The sequence below is a fragment of the Pogona vitticeps genome, chromosome ZW-PAR (genome assembly GCF_051106095.1).
Source record: "Pogona vitticeps strain Pit_001003342236 chromosome ZW-PAR, PviZW2.1, whole genome shotgun sequence".
Taxonomy (NCBI): domain Eukaryota; kingdom Metazoa; phylum Chordata; class Lepidosauria; order Squamata; family Agamidae; genus Pogona; species Pogona vitticeps.
The window spans coordinates 10,202,246-10,224,621 of NC_135800.1; the positions used below are offsets into that span (position 1 = coordinate 10,202,246).

Here is a 22,376-nt window from a genome sequence, read left to right on the forward strand (position 1 = left end):
CTGTGACTAGCAAAACAGGAAAGCTTGCTCCGAGATTTCTTGGGGAGGAAAAAAAAAACCTTCAGACTGAGAAATCTAACTGCAAGCTGCAAATTTCACATCACTACACCGTTTATACCAGGGTGGACAAGATGAACGTCATCTTTGTTGTTGTTACATGCTGTCGAGTTGCCTCCAACTTATAGTGACACAATAAATAAGCAATCTCCAAAACTTCATGTCCTCAACGGCTCTGCTCAGCTCTTGCAAACGCAAGTCTGTGGCTTCCTTTAGGGACTCAGTCCATCTCATATTGTGTCTTCCTCTTTTCCTGCTGCCTCCCACCTTTCCCATCATTATGGTCTTTTCTTACCCTGCCTTCTCTTTATGTGCCCCAAATAGGACAGCCTCAGCTTCAACATTTTTGCTTCCAGAGATAGTTCACGTTTGATTTGATCCTGAACCCCCTTGCTTGTTTTTCTGGTGGTCCACGAAATCCACAACGCTCTTCTCCCAAAGAGAGTTTTTCTTTTTCCTGACAATGTCCTTTGCTGTTCAGATTTCACAGCCATACCTGGTGATCCTTAAACCTACCTGGTGCCACACACAAACTAGTCCCCCAGCTGGCTGACTCGGGGCACCTGTAGATGTGCCTGCATTGGAAACGAGAGCCCCATGTAAAATTATAGGCCATCCATCAGTTCTCCCCGAGGTTGACCCCAGTTGTCCTGCATTGCTAAATGGTTTGCGGAGTAGTTAAAAAAATTGATGCTGCCTGAAAATTTACGATCGGGTCAGGGTTTATTGCTAACCAAAAGCTAGCTTTTAAATTACTGTGATCACGGTGGGGGTTTGTCCTGTCAAAGAGCTGAGTCAGCAGCAGGATGGGTTGATGAAAGATGCCTTGGTCACACACACACACACACACACACACACACACACACACACACACAAACACACACACACACACACACACACACACACACACACATTCCAAGGAATTAGCACTGAACCTGAATGGACACCCGCCAAAATTTGCCAGCCTATTTGCACGCTGAAAACAGACCCGGAGGCCATGAGCAGGGATGGGGAGACGACCAAAGTTGGAGAAGAACAAAGCAATTGACCAAGAAGGATTCTCTGTAGATGGATATAAAGGTACCAATTAGACCAACTTTTTAATGAGCATCTGGATATGCCGAGACACCCTTTTGGTGAATAACAAGAAAATCTGTGAGTACAGTGGTGCCTCGCTTAAAGGCGATAATCCATTCCAGGAAAATCGCCGTTAAGCTAGAACATCGTAAAGTGAAAAACCCATTTAGACAATCGCTTTGCTATAGCAATTGCGATCGCAAAAAGATTGTCGTAATGCGGTTTTGTCGTAATGTGGGGCAATCATAAAGCGAGGCATGACTGTATCTTCTAGATGGGTGTGATGTGCCATCAAATCCCATCCGACTTGTAGTGCCTCACATAGTGTTTCCAAGGCACACAGTTGCTTTTCAAGGTAAAGATTGGTCTCCCCAGCACCACCTGTCTCGTGAGTTTCCATGGCTGAGCACTGCTGTCAACCCAGGTCTCCGGAGTCCTGGTCTGTCCCTGTGGACACCTGGCACATTTGAAAGGGGGGCCACCTGGCTGGAAACAATTCTTCTGGAGACAGTTTGAGAATGGGCATACGGCGCCACCCTGAGTATATCCAGGTATTCATTGCCTTAAGAGACATACCTTTGTAACTGGGAAAAGGAGCTAGATCAACTGTTTCTTGTAACCAGGAGCATAACTAGCCATTTTGATGCCCAGACTTTGGCTTTCCTGCGGGTGAAGCCAGGATCACATTACATTAGCCTACATGTAGATAGAGTAAAATGGCATATTATTTCATTGATCCTGATTGCTCTGCATTTTTTTCCCCTGCAGTAGGTAGGTGCTTCTTTTCCTAAGTATTAGGGATCTCATTGAGGGAAAGCTCTTCCTCCCAGGGAAGAGCCTGGGAGATTTTGCTCCCCTTGGGCAGAATCTTTCAGACAAGCTCTGTTATCGGCTAGTTAAACGCCCGCAACTGAGTCTTGGGTGGGGCTCTGGCATGACACCGACACACAAAACTCAGCCTGGAACTGGGAGTTTGTAGAGTGTCTTTTCTATAACCAGACGGCATCTGTTGTATATCCTAATCTGGATTAGTTTGATTGTGTTTTAGTTCCTCCTTATTTATTTGCTGTTACTACTGGACCAGCTTGATCCTCCATCGTTCTTGGACTTCAGCGTTGGGTTTACCCAACTGTGTGGCAGGACTTTGTTAGATGCTTGCTAACAAATGGCTCTGGATGCTTCTAGCTGGGCCTGCCTATTGCTATATGAGCCTCAGCTTGCTCATCGTGACCTTGGGACCAACCCACAAGGGAGAAGACTCGATGGTCAAAGTGCAGTCCATGGCCCATACAGAGCCCACAAAGCTGTTCTTATGAGTTCCAAGCTCTTCTTAGATGCAATTCAAGAATCTCTCCCATTTTGCATCAATGCAATGCTGGCAGGATAGCTCCTCAGTTTAGGTATGGTCCAGAGTGCGAGTCTCCGCTGTGCCTCCCAAGAGAAGTGCCAGCCCTGGTGGCCTTGGGCAAGCTGTACAATCCCAGGATGCCTCCAGAAGCAGGGAAGGGTCAACTCTCTACCCGGAAAACCCTGAAAAAGGTCACCATAAGTCAGAATAGACTTGATGGTGCATTTTAAAAAAGCAGGAAGGTATGTCTGCACATGGAAAAATGATTCTTGGATAAACCAGTTTTCACCTGGTCTTCTTGACATGGGGAAACGACAGCCCACCCAAAATAAATGGCCGAATCCTGGAGAAACATCTGCCTAATGATCATCAGGGCTGGAGGCTGTGTGAGGAAAAAGCAATGTCTTAGACATTTTCTCAGAGGAAGGCTTTCTGAGAAAAATCAGCTCAGCTCAGCTTAGTACTCTGGTCAGGCAGGGGCACAGAGGAAGAGATCTTTCCATCTGGTTTAACGTCTGTAGAGCCCTTGTGGTTTGCACAAGGGGAGGGAACGAGCCGACAGAAAGTGAGCTGTCAAAACTCCCCAGGCCCCCCCAGTGGTGCATCACTCCTCGATGCCCCCATCCATCAATGTCCAGAGCTGCACCTGTCATTCGGAGATCTCCTGAGAGTATGGCATGTGTCCAATTCCAGCGGCCGGCTGCCTGTCAGTGGGCATCTCGGAGGTCCGCTCCTTTCCACCGAGGACTGGAGAGAAAACTTGGCCGACTCATGGGTCCGTCAAGGAGTTGAGGCAGGCATTCGGCTCTGTGACCTCAGAGGCAGGAACTGTTAGACCACGGTTAGAGGGAAGACTTTGGAGATACAGGTGAAACCCACTAGGTGACTCTGGACCAGTCAGCCTTCCTTAACTCACAGGGATGGAGAGGAAAGTCAAGTCTACTGACCTCAGGGGTTGAGGGCTGTGGCTAAAGACCCCGAGGTTGGGAGTTCGATTCCCCCTCGGTGCCTCCTTGACTAGAGCTGGACTTGATGATCCACAGGGTCCCTTCCAGTTCTGTGGTTCGAAGATGATGATGATGACATTGAGTTTGACAGAAGACAGGTGGGAGATAAAAGGAGCTCATCAATAAAATAGATCTGTTTTCTCCCCATGACTTGCATTCAGATGTCTAAAGATGGGATGGGGAGCGCGCACAGAGACTGGTGTAAGCATAAAGACCATTTTTAAATGACAAGTTTGTTGTTGCAGCTGCTGCGTGTCATCTTTAGACTTCCCTGGCTATCTATCCCTTTCTCTACTAGATGGACCAACTCAAGGAAGACCTCAGACTGCCTTGTTATCCTTCTAGGCCAGTGGTTCTTAACCTTTGTTACTCGGATGCTTTTGAACTGCAACTCCCAGAAACCCCAGTTAGGACAGCTGGTGGTGAAGGCTTCTGGGAGTTGCAGTCCAAAACTCCTGAGTAACCCAAGGTTAAGAACCAGTGTTCTAGGCTACCATCTTCTCTTAGATCAGTGGTTCCCAGATTTGGGTCCCCAGATGTTTATTTATTTAAAATATTTTTTACCGCACCCTTCTCCTCGAAAGGACTCAAGGTAGTTCAATGTTCTTGGACTGAAACTCCCAGAAGCTTTGGCCACTCGCTGTGCTGGCCAGGATTTCTGGGAGCTGCAGTCCACGAACATCTTGGGGACCCCAGGTTGGGAACCACTGTCTGAGATGAGACATGACTGGCAGAACGTCTCTTTGGATGGATCCCACCGGTTAGTTCCCTCTTCGATAGATCCGTGCCATGTCCTGCTCCTCATCCTCCTCCTTCCAGAGACCATTCCGCCTCGGCTTTCTTGGACACCTCGCTGGACGTTTGGGTCAAAAGTGAAACACAAACAAACAGATGGCCTGGATGGGCTTCTGAAGGGACACAAAGAGTCGTGAGACAAATGGGATCTCTAGAGTGGTGTGTGTGTGTGTGTGTGTGTGTGTGTGTGTGTGTGTGTGTGTGTGTGTGTGTGTGTGTGTGTGTGTGTGTGTGTGTGTGTGTGTGTGTGTGTGTGTGTGTGTGTGTGTGTGTGTAGGGAAGATGAAAATGGGAGGAGTCTACTCCCAGCTGCTACAAATAAATAAATAAATAAAAGAATGGGCTTATCTTTCTCCCACAGATAGGCTTTCCCGGGTTCCTAATCCGGTCTATCTGATCCTTGCAACAAAGAAGAGACGGGATGGCTTTTCCTTGGCTTCCCTCTCTTCTCTGAGTGGCACCTCTTCCGCCTCCTCCTCCCACTCCTCTCCGTGAGGGGCTGGACCAAGATATTTGCCTCCCTGAACTGAAGGACAATAGAGTGTATCTGGCCACCCAAACCTGACCACATAGTGTACCACATCTACCACGTTTGAGGGCAGCAGTCCAGTTGAGAGGAACTGAACCTCCTGCAAATGGAGCACTCTACCCCAGCCAGGGCGAAGATGGCCGGGAAGCCGTGGGGCTGCCTTGAAGCAGTCCAAGGTGGAGTCGGGCCTCTGGTCAGGGCTGGATTCCCACCCAGAAAGGACCTCTTTTTTTTTTTCAAGTGTTAGGTCTTCGGGCTCCACTCTCATCATTTAAAGGAGACAGGGACGAGGTCTGTGGAGACCACCACCCATTTTTGAGAGCCCCCCCCTCCAAAGCAAGGAAGGACCCAATCCTTTCCCAAATGACAACCAGATTGTCGATTCCTCTACACCCACAACTTGGAAGGCGCAGGCTGTTTAAGCGGCGCGACCCATCACATCTTGGCTCCCTCGGGGATCTGGCGTGCCGTCGGTTTGTGGCGGCAGAGGCCAACGGTTACAAAACTATAAGGAAATATCTGGTGTTCTTTTAACAACACCGAATCCCTTGGGGTGTGTGTCTGTGTGTGTGTGGAATAATGCTCCCACTCTGAGTCATTGGCTGCCTTTGGGCTGACTTTCCTGCACTCAGCCACCCCCTGAGTGGTGAGGGGAAAGGGGGAGGTCATTTCTTCCTTCCACCATAAATTACATGCAAATGTCTTTTTTTTTTTTTTGCCCCACTCCGCTCTCCTCTCTATATATGGGGGGTTTCCTTCATAGGGGAACGCAGGATCTGGAGGAAAGCTGTGCCTTTAATTCACCGGGTGCAAAAGTACACAGAGAGAGAGAGAGAGAGAGAGAGAGAGCCCTCCAAGGCATCCCATTACAGTGGAATAAGCTGAAGTACCAGCCTCAGCTCTATAAAACAGCAGAAGTGGTTCGTTGCAACCACTGTTTGCCTTACTGTCCAGCATCGCTCTGCCTCATCCCTTTTCGCTCTCCTCCTCCACCACCTCCACTGTGGACCGAACATCGTCTGTGACAGGCAGAGCTCCAAGGAGCACCGCTAAGCACCCTTGCTCAACACCCTATTTTTATTATCTCGCTGGAGATCTGGGCAAAGCATGACGGACTAACACCTACCTAAAAGGTAAGTCTTCCTTTCCACAGTCTAACTTCTGCTATGAATGACAGAGGGAAGGGGGAATTATTATTTTCTTTCTTTAAAAAAAGTTTCTTGGAGTTTCTAGAAGTCTTCACCTGGAGACGTTTTGAGCTTGGGGGGACAGACAGACGGACAGACGGATAAATTCAGTTATTCATTCACTTTCTCAAGTTGCATGTCTAGTGCGTGCTGTCAGATGGGTTTCTGAGCTCTCTGTTTCCATGGTGCTCTTGTGGATGCATGAGCGAGCCGATGAATGAAATGAAAGGGAGCTGAAGGCGATCATCGAGTGGGGGGGGTTTGCGCACATGCGCCTGCACACCAATGAGACTGGCAAAGGACACGGACAATGGAAGGGGGCAATGTGGGCGAGGCGCATGAGAGGGTTTCCTCGATGTGGCTATTGTGCGTATGCAAGGAGTGTGAGTGTGTGCACCTAAGCATGCACGGACGGCACCAGGAGGGTCTCCAAACTTGGGTGTCCAAAATCGACACTTCTCCAGACGCTGCAGAAGGTGGGGAGAGAGGGATTGGGGGGGGGAGGATTATTTTAAAATGCAAGAAGAAGAATCTTGTAAAACTCTCGGCTCTGAATCTGCTTTCTATCTTTTGGTCTGATCAGCTTCCAGGGTTTTTTTTTCACTGTCCAGAAAAATGTGTGTGTCTGCCTTCCAGACTGAAAGATGAAAAGAGGAGACTTGGAGCAGCCGTTTTTCTTTCTTTCTTTCTTTCTTTCTTTCTTTCTTTCTTTCTTTCTTTCTTTCTTTCTTTCTTTCTTTCTTTCTTTCTTTTTCTTTCTTTCTTCTCTCTCTCTCTCTTTCTTCCCCTCTTTCTCTCTTTCTCTCTCTCACCCGTTCTTTCTTGCTCTTAAAAGCAGAGGGTGATCTGTGGCACAGCTTTATTTCTTAAGACGTTTTCCCCCCTCCCCGTGGCTGTAAGCTAGAAGCAAGCTTTTTTTTATCTGCGCTCAGCACCCTGTCATCCCCCAATTTTATTCAGCTCCAGGTTAGCTTCCATGCCTACTAAAAGGCTGACCTTTACATTTGTCCAGGCTTATGATCTCAAGAACTAAACACTGGATGGACCACAGTAGCTGGCATGGGGAGCCTCGATTCATGAGCCACGTGGGCAGAGCTTGGCGTGGCAGCTTGTGGAATTTTATGGACAGAACATTTTCCTGTTCTCTTGTAAAGCTCTTCTCCATGTTGCTTTACCTGGCACCGGTCGGAGGTGGACGACCTGGTTCTCTCTGAGTTGGTGTGAGTAGGGCATGCCCCAAACCAAAGGGGTGATCAGACAACAGCAAAGACATCCATGTGATGGAAATGGTTGCTTTAAAGGAGTGGTCTGCCAGAGGATTGCCCTGGCCAAGATCTCCCCCCCACACACACACACACCCAAGTAGAAGCCCAACAACTTGGCCAAGAAGGTCCAGCTTGGAGGCAGACACTTCTTTGTACATTGTGTGGTCTAGGGGAGCTAGATCAGTGCAGATTATTCCACAAGCAGTCCAAAATGCAATCAATTTCACGTGTGTGATCACGCTCTAAGTATGCTTAGGCTGGAAGCTTTAGTTCAGGATGGGTCTTCAAGTCTAAGCCGGACCACGTGGGCAGAATCTGCTTTCAAGATGGCCATGAGGTTTTGCTCTAAAGTGGGGCTTGAACCAGTACTAGTGTTCTTGCTTAATTTTTTTTAAAAGTCAAGAACTTTAAATGAAGCCAAACAATTATTTCCAAGACATGGTTTCCATCCAGTGGGTAGAACAAGCGTGTTTCTGGACGAAGCCAGTGCCAGCTCTGTATGAAATGAATTGATTGTAAAATGAAGTAAAACAAATGAGGCAAAATTAATTTTGAAAGAGAACCCGTTTGTGCCACTCTCCATCCAACAAACGGCTGAACATGCTCAGGGTTTGAGGTCTCTGGCTGAGGAGCTGGAGGTTGGGAGTTCGATTCCTCTACTGGGCCTCCTTGAGAGGGGTTGGGTTGGATGATCCGTAGGGTCCCTTCCAGCTCTGCAGCTCTAATGAGGATGATAAACAAGAGAATCAACTCAATCCCTGCTGACAAGCTTCCAAAGGCAAAGACATAAAGGATTTGGAAAGCAAGGAGAAAACAGTGATGTTGGGGGGATAGGGTTCTGCTGGAAAAGTCCACCAGGTCATAGAGCTGGGTTTGAAGACAGTGGCCAGCTGGCTGCTTCTGTTGCTTCTGATAGTGACCGCTGGTATCTAGAAGAAGAAGGTGGGTCTCCAGGGCACATTGGAACGGTCCCTCTCATAGTGGTCTTCAAACCACTGTTTTATCAGCCTTTGGGGAAAACAAAATAAAACATATGTTTTGGGTTTCAGAAAGTCCAGAAGCCCCAGCCAGCATAGGCAATGTTTTAGAGATTTGACTTCCAAACATCTAGAGGACCAAAAATGGTTGTGAACCACTCTTCCTTCGGCGGCCATACCCCTATTGAGCCTCCACAGAACTTATTTTGGGGGAGGAAACCCGAAAGAAGGTAGAGATGGAAGCATCATGGAGGTCCTCTAGCCTTCCACACTGAACTGATTCTTGTAGGAACAATGGAGCTCACACTTAAGCGATCTATCCAGCGACAACATTTCGTTGCACACCCTGTGAGTTCCACTTAAAAAAAAATTATACAAAGCGACTCTCCCTATGAGTAAGAGTGCCATCTCACCACTAGCCAATTTTTGTCTTACTGAGATGCCCAAATAAACCCAACCAAGAGTACACGTTGGCTTCGATCCTAGATGCATTTACTTGGGAGTAAAACTTGTTAAGACTCCATGGCCTATGCTTCCCGGTAGACTTGGATAAACTCCCGGTCCTAAATAATATGGAGGGGGTTGTATTTGTAATGCTTTGCTTCCAGATCCTGTTTCTCGACCGAGTCTTCTTTCATTCCTTTGTGGTGGGGGTGGGAGGGAAATGGCTCGAACGAGCTTTGTCTGAGACAGACAAGTTGTAATTTATTTATAGCGCCTGCTGGGATCAATTTGATGCTCTGGAAAGAAAATCCATTTTCGTTTTTTTCTTTTCCCCAGGGTGGGGTTGAAAATGCATTCACTGCCGGGGGGGGTGAGGTCCTGCCAGCCTTCCACCCAACCTGATGGCTCTAGAGGTCATGAAAACTCACCGCCCATCATCCTCAAAAGCATGGCCAACAGGTGTCCGAGGATGATGAGAACTGTAGTTGAGCCTCTCAGCTCCCATAAAGCCCAGCTAGTCTATCAAATCCCTCGGAGGTTCTGGGTGTTGAAGTCCAGAGTCTACCCAGAGAACTCGAGAGCCACTGCCCTTCTAGACTCAACTCTTGTTTCTCCATCTTTCTTCTCTCAATTAAGCTCGGATGTTAGGAATTACAGATTGGAAGTACTACGTCAGTGTCCATTCCTATCTCTGCTCCTGCAAGGGGAAGACGGAATGAATTGGTCCCATTTCATGTGCTCCTACCTATGACACCGACTCATTCTGAGGAACTTCTGGAGATGCTTCTAGGATCACGAGATCCTTTTGTCAGGGGATTAGGTTTACTTAGAGGAAACTGCAGGCAAAAGCTTTCCTTGGCGCATGCCACACGAATTTCACTGGTAGGGAACTTGGGCATTGCCCTCCCTGACAGATCTATGTAAGGACTTCTGGATTAGGTCCAAATTGCAGTGGTTTAGGTCTCTGGCCAAGGGGTTAGAGGCTGGGAGTTCAGTTCCTCTCTGTGCGTCCCTGTCAGACTTAACGATCCATTAAAATGATGATGATTACATAGGAAGCTATTATGTTACAGAGAAGGCTACGATGAACCACAGCCTCTGATATAGAGCTGGTCTGTGTTCCGGGGCAAGAGGCCCTGATTCTGAAGGAGCCTTCAACCATTTCATTGTTTTCCTCCCCTGGGTGGCTAAACTCTGGGAAAACCTTGCGTATGTCATTTCTGCTGTCTAAAAGCCTGTGTAGGGAGAGTAGAAGGACACCCGGGGGGGGGGGGAAGAGGGGGAGGAGCCTTTCTAAAGGTTGACTATCCTTCCCGTCAGGTTAGACAGCCGTGGCGGCTGGTTGGCTTCCCGAGAAATCCAGGCTAACCTCGAGCCTAAGATATTTTGCCACCTGAGGCAAAAGACAAGCTGGTGCCCCCCTTTGCCTTCCCCCATTGAAAAGCTGGAGCCGGGAATCTGTGTTCCTCCTGTTCTGGTGAGGCGACGGTGACGGCGGGCCAGTTTCGAAGAGGACCATGAGTTCTGTAGCGCTTGGCGTTCTGCCGTCCTACAGAGGGAGATAGCCAGGAAGGCTGAGGAGGAGCATCCACTCTGCCTAAGGGTAGGGCTGGTCCTGTTGATGAGCTAACGTATGTGGGGATGGGTGTGAGGGAGGCCGGAGAGTTTCTAAGAGCAAACCGGAAGTGACGGGACACGCTCATGGGGACAAGACCTTCTCCTGCTCTGCAGGACTCTGGAGATCCCATCAAGGGGTCCATTTCCTTCATGGCGGAAGACTTGATTTTTCTCGGCCACTCCTCATGCTGAAGTTCTGTTGGATGGCCATGTTTGGAACTTGGCAGGAGCATTTCTTCTTGCTGTGTTTGCCTTTCTGTGTTGTTGCTCTTGACTCCGGCTCTTCTGCCTCGGTTGTCCAGGATCTGTTTCTGGATGGAAATTTGACGGTTCTTCCAATCGGTGTGCCTTGATCTATCAAGAATAGTCTTCTTCATGGGTGGCTGTCATTTTCAGAACTACGGCAGAGGAGTCTCCAAGTTTTGGGCTGTTCGCAAATTGCAAGCTCCAAGTCCTTTCTGGTGGAAATCTAGCACCTCAGGCGGCGAGCGCTACTTTAGTTATCCCTGATGCACTAGCTCTCTAGGTGCAGGGAATTTCAACATGGCGGAAGAACTCAGACATCTTCTGAGCATTCAAGGAAAGGCTGTGACAGAGCATGATTTTACTGGGAGTGTGAGAAGCCAGTAACTCAGCTCCATGTACCACTTACAGTGGTGCCTTGCTAGATGATGATAATCCATGCCACTGAAATCACTGTTTAGCCAAATCATCATTTAGCAAAAAGCATTTCCCCATTGGAATGCATTGAAACCTGTTTAATGCATTCCAATGGGGAAGAATCGTCGTTGTCTAGCGAAGATCAGCCATAGGAAAGCCACTTTGCGAACTGCCGATCAGCTGTTTAAATAGCTGTCTTGCGAAGCATAGGTCCTGAAAACATCCATTTTGCGAGCATGGAGGGAGCTGTCAAAATCGTTGTCTAGCGAAAATCAGTTTGCAAAGCAGGGACCAAACATTGTCCAGCGAAATTCCCCCATAGGAATCACTGTTTTGCGAATCGCTATAGCAATCGCAAAAAGTCAATGTCTAGTGAAAAAACTGTCATGCGGGGTAACTGTCTAGCAAGGTATTGGACTCCTAAGCTATTAAACTTTGTGGGAACATCTGATTGACATATAGACCTCACAGTCCAGTCAGGCTGTATATCAGATGCAGGATGTGGGCCATAAAGATGTGGCCTGTGAGAGGCTGAACATCCAGAAGTTCTCAAACTTGCGGGGTTAAAAACATACATTTCCTTTGCTCAAAACTGAGATTTCTTGGCTTTTGAGGGGATAAATTATATTTTTAGGATTATGACAAGCTGTGAAACAGTCAACCGGTAGAAGCCTAGTTTATTATTTTGCTGCTTCGTCTCCCTTAGATACAGGCCAGTTGAGAAGGTGCATTTTTAATAATCGAATAATCTTAGAACTCCAGAGCTGGAAGGGGCCCTCGGGGGTCCTCTAGTCCAGCCCCAGTCAGGGACGCCCAGAGAGAGAATCGAACAAATGAGCTTAAAATACTTCCGCAAACTAATAGTTCTCACTCGGCTCTGGGAGAAAATATAGCAGAGCTGTCTTGCAGTACAATTCCCATCATCCTCAGACAGAAAGAAAAAACCATTCCTGTATTGCTTTGGTTACTTTATCTCCAAGGCTGCAGAGCTAGAGGTTGGGGGTTCGATTCCCCCTGGGTCCATAAGGCCCCATCCAGCTCTGCCATTCTAAGATGATGGTGATGATGATAAGGAACTCACGGCCACCCACCCGCCCCATTCTGTCTTCACCGAAACCCTCCGAGGTCAACCAGGGTGAGACAGAGCGATCAGCTCAAGATCAACCAAGAAAGTGTCGTGTCTCAGTGAAGACATAGAATCTGGTTTTCCTGTGCTCAGCTACGGTGCTCTAACCACTATGCCACATGTCTCTTTCACACCCACGCACACAAGTGCGCATTGACTTTTGATGGGCAGCTTACAGTAAGCCAAGGAAGGAAAGGAATGGAACCAAGACCAGTTCTGTTTGTGTTTCCACCTGCTGAACGGGTGCAACGGGAGAGAGCAGAAGCCCCCTCTGTTCCTGTATTTAAAGGTACTCCCAGTCTAGTTGAAATGTTCTCGCCCCCCCCCCATCCTCCACCTCCAGACACTTCTGGCCGGTGGGCAAACTCATTCCACATGTGGGGAAAATGAGAACCCCGGGCAGGCATCCAGGAAATCCTCACATCTCCCTCCTGTAACGTGATGTCAATAAGTGAGGGGGGGTGGGCCAGCTCTCTCCCTAACAAGGGGGTGTCTGTCTGGCAGGAAGGATCTGTGCCATGAATGCAAAAGGGACCCTGGATTCCCACCCACCACCACCACCACCAAAACGCTCTCCGGAACGCTTCCTTAGCCCCCCTCGCCCGCCTCAGCCCTCTCCCAGCACTAATGACTAGGGAGAACCGACGCGGACCATCTAATTAAGATTAAAATATACATTTCATTATGCAGAAGCCCCATCGCCTGTTCTCGTGAGAATCATTCTCCCTTTAATTGGAAAATGTTAGGGAGATTTAAGCACTTCCAGCTGGACAAGAAGAAGGGAGGTGGGGGGGGGCTGGAAAGAGCCTCTCTCCAAGTGTAAAACCTTTCCGGTATATGTCCCGGGAAGGCTTCTGTTCTTTTTAATTCTTGCCCGAGTCGAGTTCTGGAGCACTGGAGTGTAAGGAACAAGTTGCCATCGTTGGCGTAATAATAATAATAATAATAATAATAATAATAATAATAATAATAATAATAATAATAATAATAATAATAATAATAATAATAATAATAATAATAATAATAATAATAATAGCAACAACAACAACAACAACAACAACAACAACAACAACACACAACAGCAAACAGGCCATCTAAAGATAGTCAAGCCATATTACCGTATTTTCCATGAATAAGACTATACTTTTGTCTAAAATCTTTAGACTGAAAATTGAGGGTTGTCTTATACACAGAAGGAGAGAACAAAAACAAGTGGAAGGGAAAGCAGGGATCAAAGCGACCCTGCAGCGCTTTGATCCCTTTCCCCCTACACTTGCTAAGCCCCACTTAGATTTCTTAATTTTGGATTAGAAAAGTGAGGGGTGTCTTATACACAGAAATAACAACAACAACAACAACAACAACAACAACAACAACAACGATGACGATGACGATGACGATGACGATGACGATGACGATGATGATGATGATGATGATGATGATGATGATGATGATGATGCACCATCAAGTAAATTCTGACTTATGACTTAGGGCTTTCTGGGGAGTGCCCTGGGACCGCGGCACAGCTGGCCCAAGGCCACCCAGGCTGGCTCTTCCCCCTGGAGGCCCAGTGTGGGGGATTCGAACTCCCAACCTTGGACTCCACAGCCAGACACCTCGATCGCTGGGAGATCCAGCCAGCTAAGCAGCAGCTTAGCTCTTAGAATAATTTGCTACCAGGTGGAAAGAGAGAGAGAGAGGCAGACAGTCTTCTCTGTCTCATGATGTTATATCATCATCATCATTGCTGTCATCATTATCATATCGTTGTGCCTGTAGGAAGATGGCTGACAAAAAGACGTGTTTTCACGCCCTTCCTGAAAGCAGCAAGAGTGGGAAGAAACTGATTGTGCTTCTGGGTTGGGCTTCCCACAATTTGGGAACCAGGAAAACATTTGTTTCTAATTTGATTTGTTGTTTGAGGGGGGGAGATTTTTATCCCCAGGAGCAACAACAAATTGGCAGGTTTTTTATGATTTGGGTGCTCAAATCAGGTACAAGGGGGCTTCTGATTCAGGTCGCTGGCTCAATGTCATTTGCTGGGCTTTCTCAGACAGTGAAATTTCCTCAGCCAGCTTCTGCCTCGATTCCCAGGTTGGCTGGATGGTGAAGAGAGGGTAAACGGTAGCATAGTGGTCAACTCTGAATTCTGCAAGACGTCCGTCTCCTAGCTGTGGCTCCATGGAGAGTCCAGAAATTTAAGAATCTGTGTAGATGACAAGTCAGGGGTGGGTCTTTTGTAAACCTAATGGATCTTAATTGATCCTCAAGACCATGTTACCCCTAAAAAGTTTGCACTTGTTACAAGGGGAATGATAATGGTTTGCTGTCAAGTTGCTTCTGTCTCATGGTGCCCTTCCCAGCATTTTCAAGGAGAAATTTACTAGGTCCCTTTTCCTGGTGGCACACTGGGATGATTATTACGTTGCTTGCGCAAAGATATACACACTGGCTTTTCTCTTAGAAGGCACTGTGGGGAATTCAATCCTGGCTCCACAGCCAGATGCTCCAACCCACTGAGTCATTCAGCCAGCCTGCGACAGGGGCGGATGATAGCAATATCTTCTTCTGTCTCGTGTATAGGAGCAAGGGGTGTGCCATGCTGACTGGAGCTAAGTGTGTTTTGCACACCCCGAAACGATTCAACACGATCTGTTAATGAGTTCCTCGTGGGATCTGCAAATCTCTTTGTTTTGCTTTCCCTTGTGTCAGAATTTTAATCCGGGAAATGTGTGATTAAAACAAGACTAAACCGGGGGGGGGAACCACATCCTGGCCTATCTGACATGCCTTTCCCCCACACACACACACACCTGAAATAAACGTATTGTCTTCAACTTCTCCAAAAATTTATAAAAAATAGTCATGAAACTCCTTGGAGATTTTTTTTCTGAATCCATTCCAACTTGTCAGCCGTCAAACAGAAGGCACTGCTCGAAATAAAACCTCTTGCTCTGAGTAAGAACACAAATATTACTCCTCTGGCCCCGGAGATCATGCTTCTGTTGGTGACTCATTTTTACATGTCCATTTATAGCATCAAATTGCTCTTATAGCTGCTTGTTGTAGAAACCCAGTCTGGGAGCAGGAGATTCATCGGGGTGCTGATGAATTTCTGCTCTTGTTTCAAGGTTTTAGGTCAGCTGACCTCGTTCCCCTTGCCCGGTAAAGGCTTCCACCCAAAAGCTTGGAAATCTGTTGCCATTAAACTAAGGAATGGCTTCAATCCATCGGTCCTACCCACAATCGTTCCTCTATATATCCCATCATCCCCAATCAGGATGCTGGGAATGATGAGATATGTAGGCCTCCCGTGTTTGGGCCAGTGAAGGTAGACATTGCTATGATGGACGGACAAAGAGTCCGCAAACAGGGCCCCCATGAAAATCTACTTGATCCCATTGTTGAATAGCAAGAACAGGTTTTCCCCCAGCAGTTTTGAATGACAACGCCCATCATCCTTTGCCTTTGGTTGTACTGGAGGAGGCTGAGGGGGATTCAGGCCCAAATACCTGGAAGGTCAAAACTGCTGGGCCTTTTGCAGAGTTTAGAATTTTGGCTTTTAAAAAAACCCTCTTAAGTGCAGAGCAGAATCAGCTTCAAGTCCCCTAAAAGTAGACCACCCCTTTTTTGTGTCATTCACTAGCTTTGAACCTCAACCCAACCAAACCTACTAAAGGCAGCATACATAGGAGGTTGAAATGACTCCAACAAAGACTCCCACCTCCAAATTTTTTCCTACCTCTGGTCCTGTTTTTCAGACTTCATCTGCCCCTCTGAGAAGGTCTATAGGTGACTGCATGTCTTCTCTGCCCTCCTAACTTTTCCTGTGGGGAGGCTGGGCGAGAAGAGGGCTCTCTGGGACAGGCCAATGTGTCCACCTTCCCAGAGCTTCCAAGTAAAGGCAAATCCTTGATTTCACCATATGTGACAGAAGTAGGCCAGGCTGCAGTCTCGCAGCGGGCGTGCGCGGGCTACTAATTCGGGACTTCTAGGAACCACTTCTGCAGTCTCAGGAGTTTTAGCGAAAGATGTTTGCTTGTTCCTTCAGATGTTAAATATCCCAGTACCAAGGACAGAGGAGCAGTAAGCGGGGAGAGATGGAAGGCCGGCTAAAATAAGAATTATTTAACGAGGGGGAAAAACCTTGCTCACGAGAGAATCATGTCTGTAGGCTCCTCATATGGGAGGGGGATGTCTCATAGTTTTTAAGACTCTCACGCTGAGGGCACAGGAATCCAGGGAAGAAGGTCCAGAACCATCACTTGTGAAGCTATGTGGAAATGTAATGAAAAGCGAGGCAATTTATAAGGTCTCCCTGCTACATACAATCGCACGCTGAGCATTGTCTGGTGCCGCGGCGCTATATTGAGGAGCCCTTCTAGTTCAATGCGCAAGTGTGTTAATTGGACTTCTGAGTTGCAGTTAAGTGCAGAAGAGTTAAAAACCACCACCCCCCTCCTTTCGCTTTCTGGCAAAGTATCCCTCGGGGCTAAACTACATGTGAAGTTAAATAGAGAGTCCTAAATCAAACACGATGCTAGTGGAGTGGAAATCCCACAGCGGGGCTGAAATGAAGCCATCGCACGAGCCCGTTGGAGGCGGGAGGCTTTGATGGCGTAGGAGGGAAGGATCCGCTCCGGTTCTTCATATGAACCTCAGAGGAGACCTCTAAGGCGCTGGACCTCTTTCAGGAGTACTTCCCTACACCGCCGCGAGGTTAGGCCAACAGCTTCAGTGAGATCCAGCCACAGAACACGTGGTGCTCTCTCTACTTTGTTCTGTTGGTGTGTGGAGGCCTCTAACTTCCAGTCTGGAAATGGGTGGGCTACTTTGGATTAGAAGATGATTGTTGGGTGTAGTCGCAGAAGGATCCAACGTTGCTGTGTGGATGAGGAGAAAGCCCTCCTGGCGGTGATGGTCATCCCCATCATCCCCATCAGGGTTGGTGGTTCAAAGGGGTGGAGAAGGTATGCCTCTCTTGAAGTCAACCCAATGTTGGGTCCCCAGATGTTCTTGGACTACAACTCCCAGAAGCCTTCACCACAAGGTGCTCTGGCCAAGATTTCTGGGAGGTGTCCAAGAACACCTGATGAGCCAAAATTGGGTGCCACTGTCCTAAAATAGACTTCCTCTCTTTCTTTCCATGTTTTTTTTTCCAAATAGAGACCAATATACCCAATTAACACTTCTGAGTAAATCCCTGGCCATTATATCAGGCAATAAGCTACAAACGTTTATGCTCGTCCATAGTAAGGAGAGACCATTCGAGATCCATAACACTTCAGTAAAATGACTGATACATTATTATTATTATTTTGAGAGGAGAGGAGCTGCCACCCATTTTTCCAGAAAGGGCTCTTTGGAATCTATGGCTCAGTGTGTTTTGGATGAAACCCGAAAGATTCTGGAAGCGAAACAGCAGCCCTATGTTTAAAATTTACATTTGGTCTGTAATTTATTTGGGAGAGAGAAGCAGAGATGTACAGGCCCTATAAGCACGAAGCTGGGGCTGGGAAGGGTTTGCCAGAATCCAAAATGAAGTCATTGAATTGGGGGGGTGGAAATAGCCCCGTCCGTGTGTGACTTGGCAATGGAACTTTCCAAAAGTTAAGTTTAGAAAGAGGATGTTGGTTATTTTCCAGCCGGTCATATGGCGAGGGGGGTGGGGAAGGGAATGAAACATCATGCGAAGTTGGGGTGCTCAGGAAGACTCTCCTGAAACGCCAGCAGTAGCCCTCCCCGGCTGTCCAGATTGTGCTAGGTGGCAATACCCATCATCCTTAAGCAGCCAAGCTGTAGAGATCATAGATGATGGGGAATGAAGGAGAAGGTCAGGTCAGAGAAGCGAATAGTGGTGCTTTTGGTGAAACTGTGGAGATTTGGGCTGGTTTTGGATATCCAAACCAAAGGGGTGTCAATTCAGCCTGATCTGAAGTGTGTCTACACTGCACAGTTATACCAGTTTGGTCCCATTTTAAATGTTGCGTCCCCCTCTGTTGGAATCTTGGGAGTTGTATATTTGGGGGAGTCCTGAGAGGTCCCTGCTGTGGTTAAGGTTAGTTCACCAAAGCTGTCGAGCATAGAAATGTGGGCATCTCCCCAAACTATAAATCTCGGGATTCCCGAGGATGATGTCATGGTGCGGAGTGAGATACCATTTCTATAACTGCCCTATATAGAAACATGGCTAGCAAGCAAAAGGAAGCCGTGGAATGGTAGCCAACGAGCACTTTCCTTGATCGGATGATCCATAGCCTAGTATGGATTTAGAACCACCTTTTAGACTCTTTGTGAGACCTGCAGATGGGTTCAGAGGTCCATGGAGTGAAGGAGTTGAAGGCGGGGACTTAGGGTGGAGTTTTGATGCCACCCAGTGGGCCAGAAGAGTCAGCCAGCATCCTTTCACCTGCGCACCTTCCTCCCTTCCTTTATTATCTTGTGTCGGCTAATCCTTTTACTGGTGTGCAACAGTAACTCAAAGGGAAGTTGACCAGCTTCTTTTGAATTCGCCCTTCACTGGTTCATGATGTCACTGGCTTGCCTCGGTGGGTTGGAGTTCCTGGCTCCCAATCAGGGGCCAGGAGTTTGAAGGTCCACTATACCTCTCCCGAGTGTCCTGCTGCCTCTTGTGTGGCCTCAGACCAAGGGCATGGTGGTCCCACAGGGCCACCGGAAGAAGGGACTGGGCAACTGCTTCTCAAGACTTTATACCCAGAAAAAGATGGTCACCATCACCAGCGATGGACTTGACATGCTGTTTCAGGACTGCGACATAGAGGAGGGTTGTGATTTATAAGTGTGGACTTATCATTCAATCCTCGGTTCAGTTGGGGTATTACTGTTGGGAGGAGCAGCTGGACTTTGGATGAAACACGTTAGCAAACAAGTAAGTCTTTAATAATTTAGATAAAGTAAATGTTAATTGGGCTCCTGATTTGGAGTGCTGGTCCATTAAGGTAAGTGGAGTGCTGCTCCCACCTCTGGGTCAGGCTATCCCCCCCAGCCCGCCCACCCCACTTCTGCCTACATCCTTATCAGAGATGAGAATCAGCTCTCCCACATCTCTTTCCATCCTGCTGCTTCTGTCTGAAAGTGTGCCTGGCTCCTTTCATTAGCCGGGAGATGGGTCTGTTTGGCTATGCATGAATATTTCCTGTTGCTCTTCCATGTCTTTGTCTGTCACCCCTGGATCTGTGCGGTGACTTCTTCCCTGCCAACATCGGCCGGGACCAACCAACCCCGTTATAAGGGGAAGGAAGCGCTACCAGTTGGGAGAAAGAAGAGGTTCATACAGGCAGATTGAACTGTTAACCCAGAAAAACACAGAACTCCACAATAAGTTGCAGAAACCAAAGGATGAAGCGTTTGAACACACAGATCCCAAGATTAGCTGTTGGAGGGGGGAAAATCCATTTCTCTTTGCTTTCCAGGGAGTCATTTTGAGCTCGAGTTTCCACAGCGCTGTTTCCATTTTTAGTGCCGTGTTTGCCCTTTCCACCCTTGGTCCGATGGTGGCTGCTCATTGTGCCGAGGCGACCTGATGCTTCTAATCTATAGATTTTCTCTAAATCAGGTCTGCCCGGTGGGGTGTGGGGTGGGAGGCTGCTTTGGTCAGGCCCTGGAAATATGAATAAGGCGGCAGCAATGGCTTTTGCCCCTGTGAAGGAAACGTTGGCCGTCGGTGTGACATATTGTCACTCTTCCTGCTTCGGCAGTTCAAATTTTTGTGCCTTCCTGCAAATCACACAAGGAGCTTTATTTAGCTGACTTTCTTTGATTCCTGCTGAGATGTTAAGTGCCCTCCTGATGTGTTGGCTCTGTGTTGTCATGTGACCGTTTCCATCCTGGGAATCAGCTGGTGCAGGATGTAACACTTTTTTTCCATTCTTCCCCTGTATGCTCTCCTTGCACTTCATGATGCTCCCCAGTTGAGTGGAGGTGGCTGAAAGTTGGAACCCTCCCGGATCCAAAGAATGCTTTTCATTTTGAAGAAGGATCTTGTGTCACTCTTGAGACTTACACGTTTATTACTACTTTTCCCAGGCTGCTGCTCACTTGTGTCCCGAGGAAGCTGGCGACGGGCTACAATTGACAAAATCTTGACCAAAACAATACTTATGGGGCCCAAATTTTATTCAATCGCTGCAGTGGTTCCCAACCTTGGGCTCCCAGATGTTCTTGGACTGCAACTCCCAGAAGCCTTCACCATGAGCCAAGATTTCTGGGAGTATGAGTTCAAGAACATCTGGAGACCAATGCTCCCTCTAAGTGGTGTGTATGTGGGCGCTCAGCACTGCATCGATCCCGTGCAGCCAGATTGATGTTGCTGCTGATTTGCTTCTGGTTGTGGGTAGAACACCACATGCAGGGGGAGACAGAGCTCCATGTAGTACAAGAAGAAATTAGAGGGAATATTGCTGAGGACTCAAGGTTGGGAACCACTGATTTACTGGGTTGCACAAGAGCTGCTGTGTGAGGTTTCCTCACCATGTAAGGAGGCTCCTTTCCATGCCTGATCATAGATTGACTGCAACATTGCATGCCCAGTGGCTCATGGGAAAGGGATCCCATGGGAATGTGGGAAATGCTGCTCCATTGACCTCTACATGTGTTTTATGGCCCACTAGCTTTGGGTCTCAGTCCTTGAACTGGCCCAAGGTTCTCCTTTGCTGTATTCCTTCCGACAGAAAAGCATAATTACTGCATGGAAGATTGTCCATGTTTCGGTTCTTTGGGGGTTGCTCCAATTATCGGGATAATTGTGCCAGGCACATCAGTCTCCTGCTCTGGGTGGGACTGGAGGGCGCAGAAGGCCATCCTATGGCTCTGTATGGATTAGAACTGGGACCTTTCATGGAACTCTCCATGTCTTTAACTGCTGAGCCACCTTCATTTCTCAAATGCCAGAAACACCTTTGGTTTACCATTACTGACTAAACCAGTGATTCCCAGCCTTGGGTCCCCAGATGTTCTTGGACTAAAATTCTCAGAAGCCTTCACCACTAGCTGTGCTGGTCAGGGAGTCACAGACCAAGAACATCTGGAGATCCAAGGTTGGGAAGCCAAAGGGTCCTGTAAGCCAGTGGTCCCCAACCTTGGGCCTCCAGATGTTCTTGGACTTCAACTCTCATAAATCCTGGCCAGCAGAGGTGGTGGTGAAGGCTTCTGGGAGTTGTAGTCCAAGAACATCTGGAGGCCCAAGGTTGGGGACCACTGCTGTAAGCCATGAAATCCAGAGGCTAAAACTTCTCCATCACCGGGCAGAATTGGGGTCTTAGAAGAACTTGTGGTCACCTTCATTCTGGGTGAGCCCCTCCTTCCACCCAAAGGCTCAGAAACCTAGCATGGTAAAGGCCCTTAAGGTGGCTTGGAAAGGTGTTTCCATTCCCTCTGGGGCTACACCCTGCCTAACAGGGAACTGGGGCTTACAAATCCCCATCATTCTTGGTGCAAAATTGCCCCCAAGTCTCTGGGCGTGATGTTTGGTGAGCTGAAGGCCCCCCTAATAAGTCAGGGTTCCCATTTTTCATAAGGCTTTGCATGTCCCTGAAACTGGCTATGCTTACCCAGAAAGTGTGTTGGGTCTTTTCAAAACATTTCTGATGCTAATCTGTGTTGGCGACCCCCTTCACGAAGCTGAGACTTTCGCAGCTGAAGGCCATCCAGCGTGAGCGTGGCTGTCTTGCCTGCTCTGGGTTGTGTCAGATCAGCTTTGATCGCTCCATAAACACACAGTTTGTGCTGAGTTGAGTGTTTAAGTAAGTAGCACCAAAGACTGCATTAGGTAATGGTTATATTTAGCCAGCCAGATTTTGGAAAAAGTCAAGCTTCTCTAAATACAAGCATCAGTGTGCTCCTCATAATTCACTTGTGGAAATAAGAAAACAAATTAAGCTGTGTTTGGACAAGCAACTGGCCTTCTTAATGCAGAATTAGTTACTCACTGCTCATGTCTTGGTGCTTAATCTCATGTAAACTCTGCTAGTGGCCCATAAGTTGTGGCCAACTAAATGAGATATTTAAACCGGAGATGCATCAATACTAGGAGAGGGCAGATGAGACGTGTGCCACTGTCGTGGTTGTAACATTCTGGCCAATGAACAGGGTGGATAGAGATGGAGGAAAACAATATCAAACAAGCTTAGAAGATGGGGACAATGTGTTGACTCTGCCATGCAGTCTATGGAAATACATTAAGCAGAAGAGCATGGATACTCACTGCATTCATTTTTAAAAATCAACTCTTCCATCTACCTTGGAAATAGAAGTGCTTAATGCTGGGGA

At 47.7% G+C, this 22,376-nt stretch overlaps 1 protein-coding gene across 1 annotated transcript in view; it reads left to right on the forward strand.

Annotated features, from left to right (window-relative positions):
- Positions 1-5,371: 5,371 nt before the first annotated feature.
- The window catches only part of TNC (tenascin C), a 66,107-nt gene continuing 49,102 nt past the window's right edge, over positions 5,372-22,376 (forward strand). Inside the window, 1 exon segment of the mRNA XM_072984546.2 lies at positions 5,372-5,946. The gene's annotated coding sequence lies outside the window, so the exon portion shown is untranslated.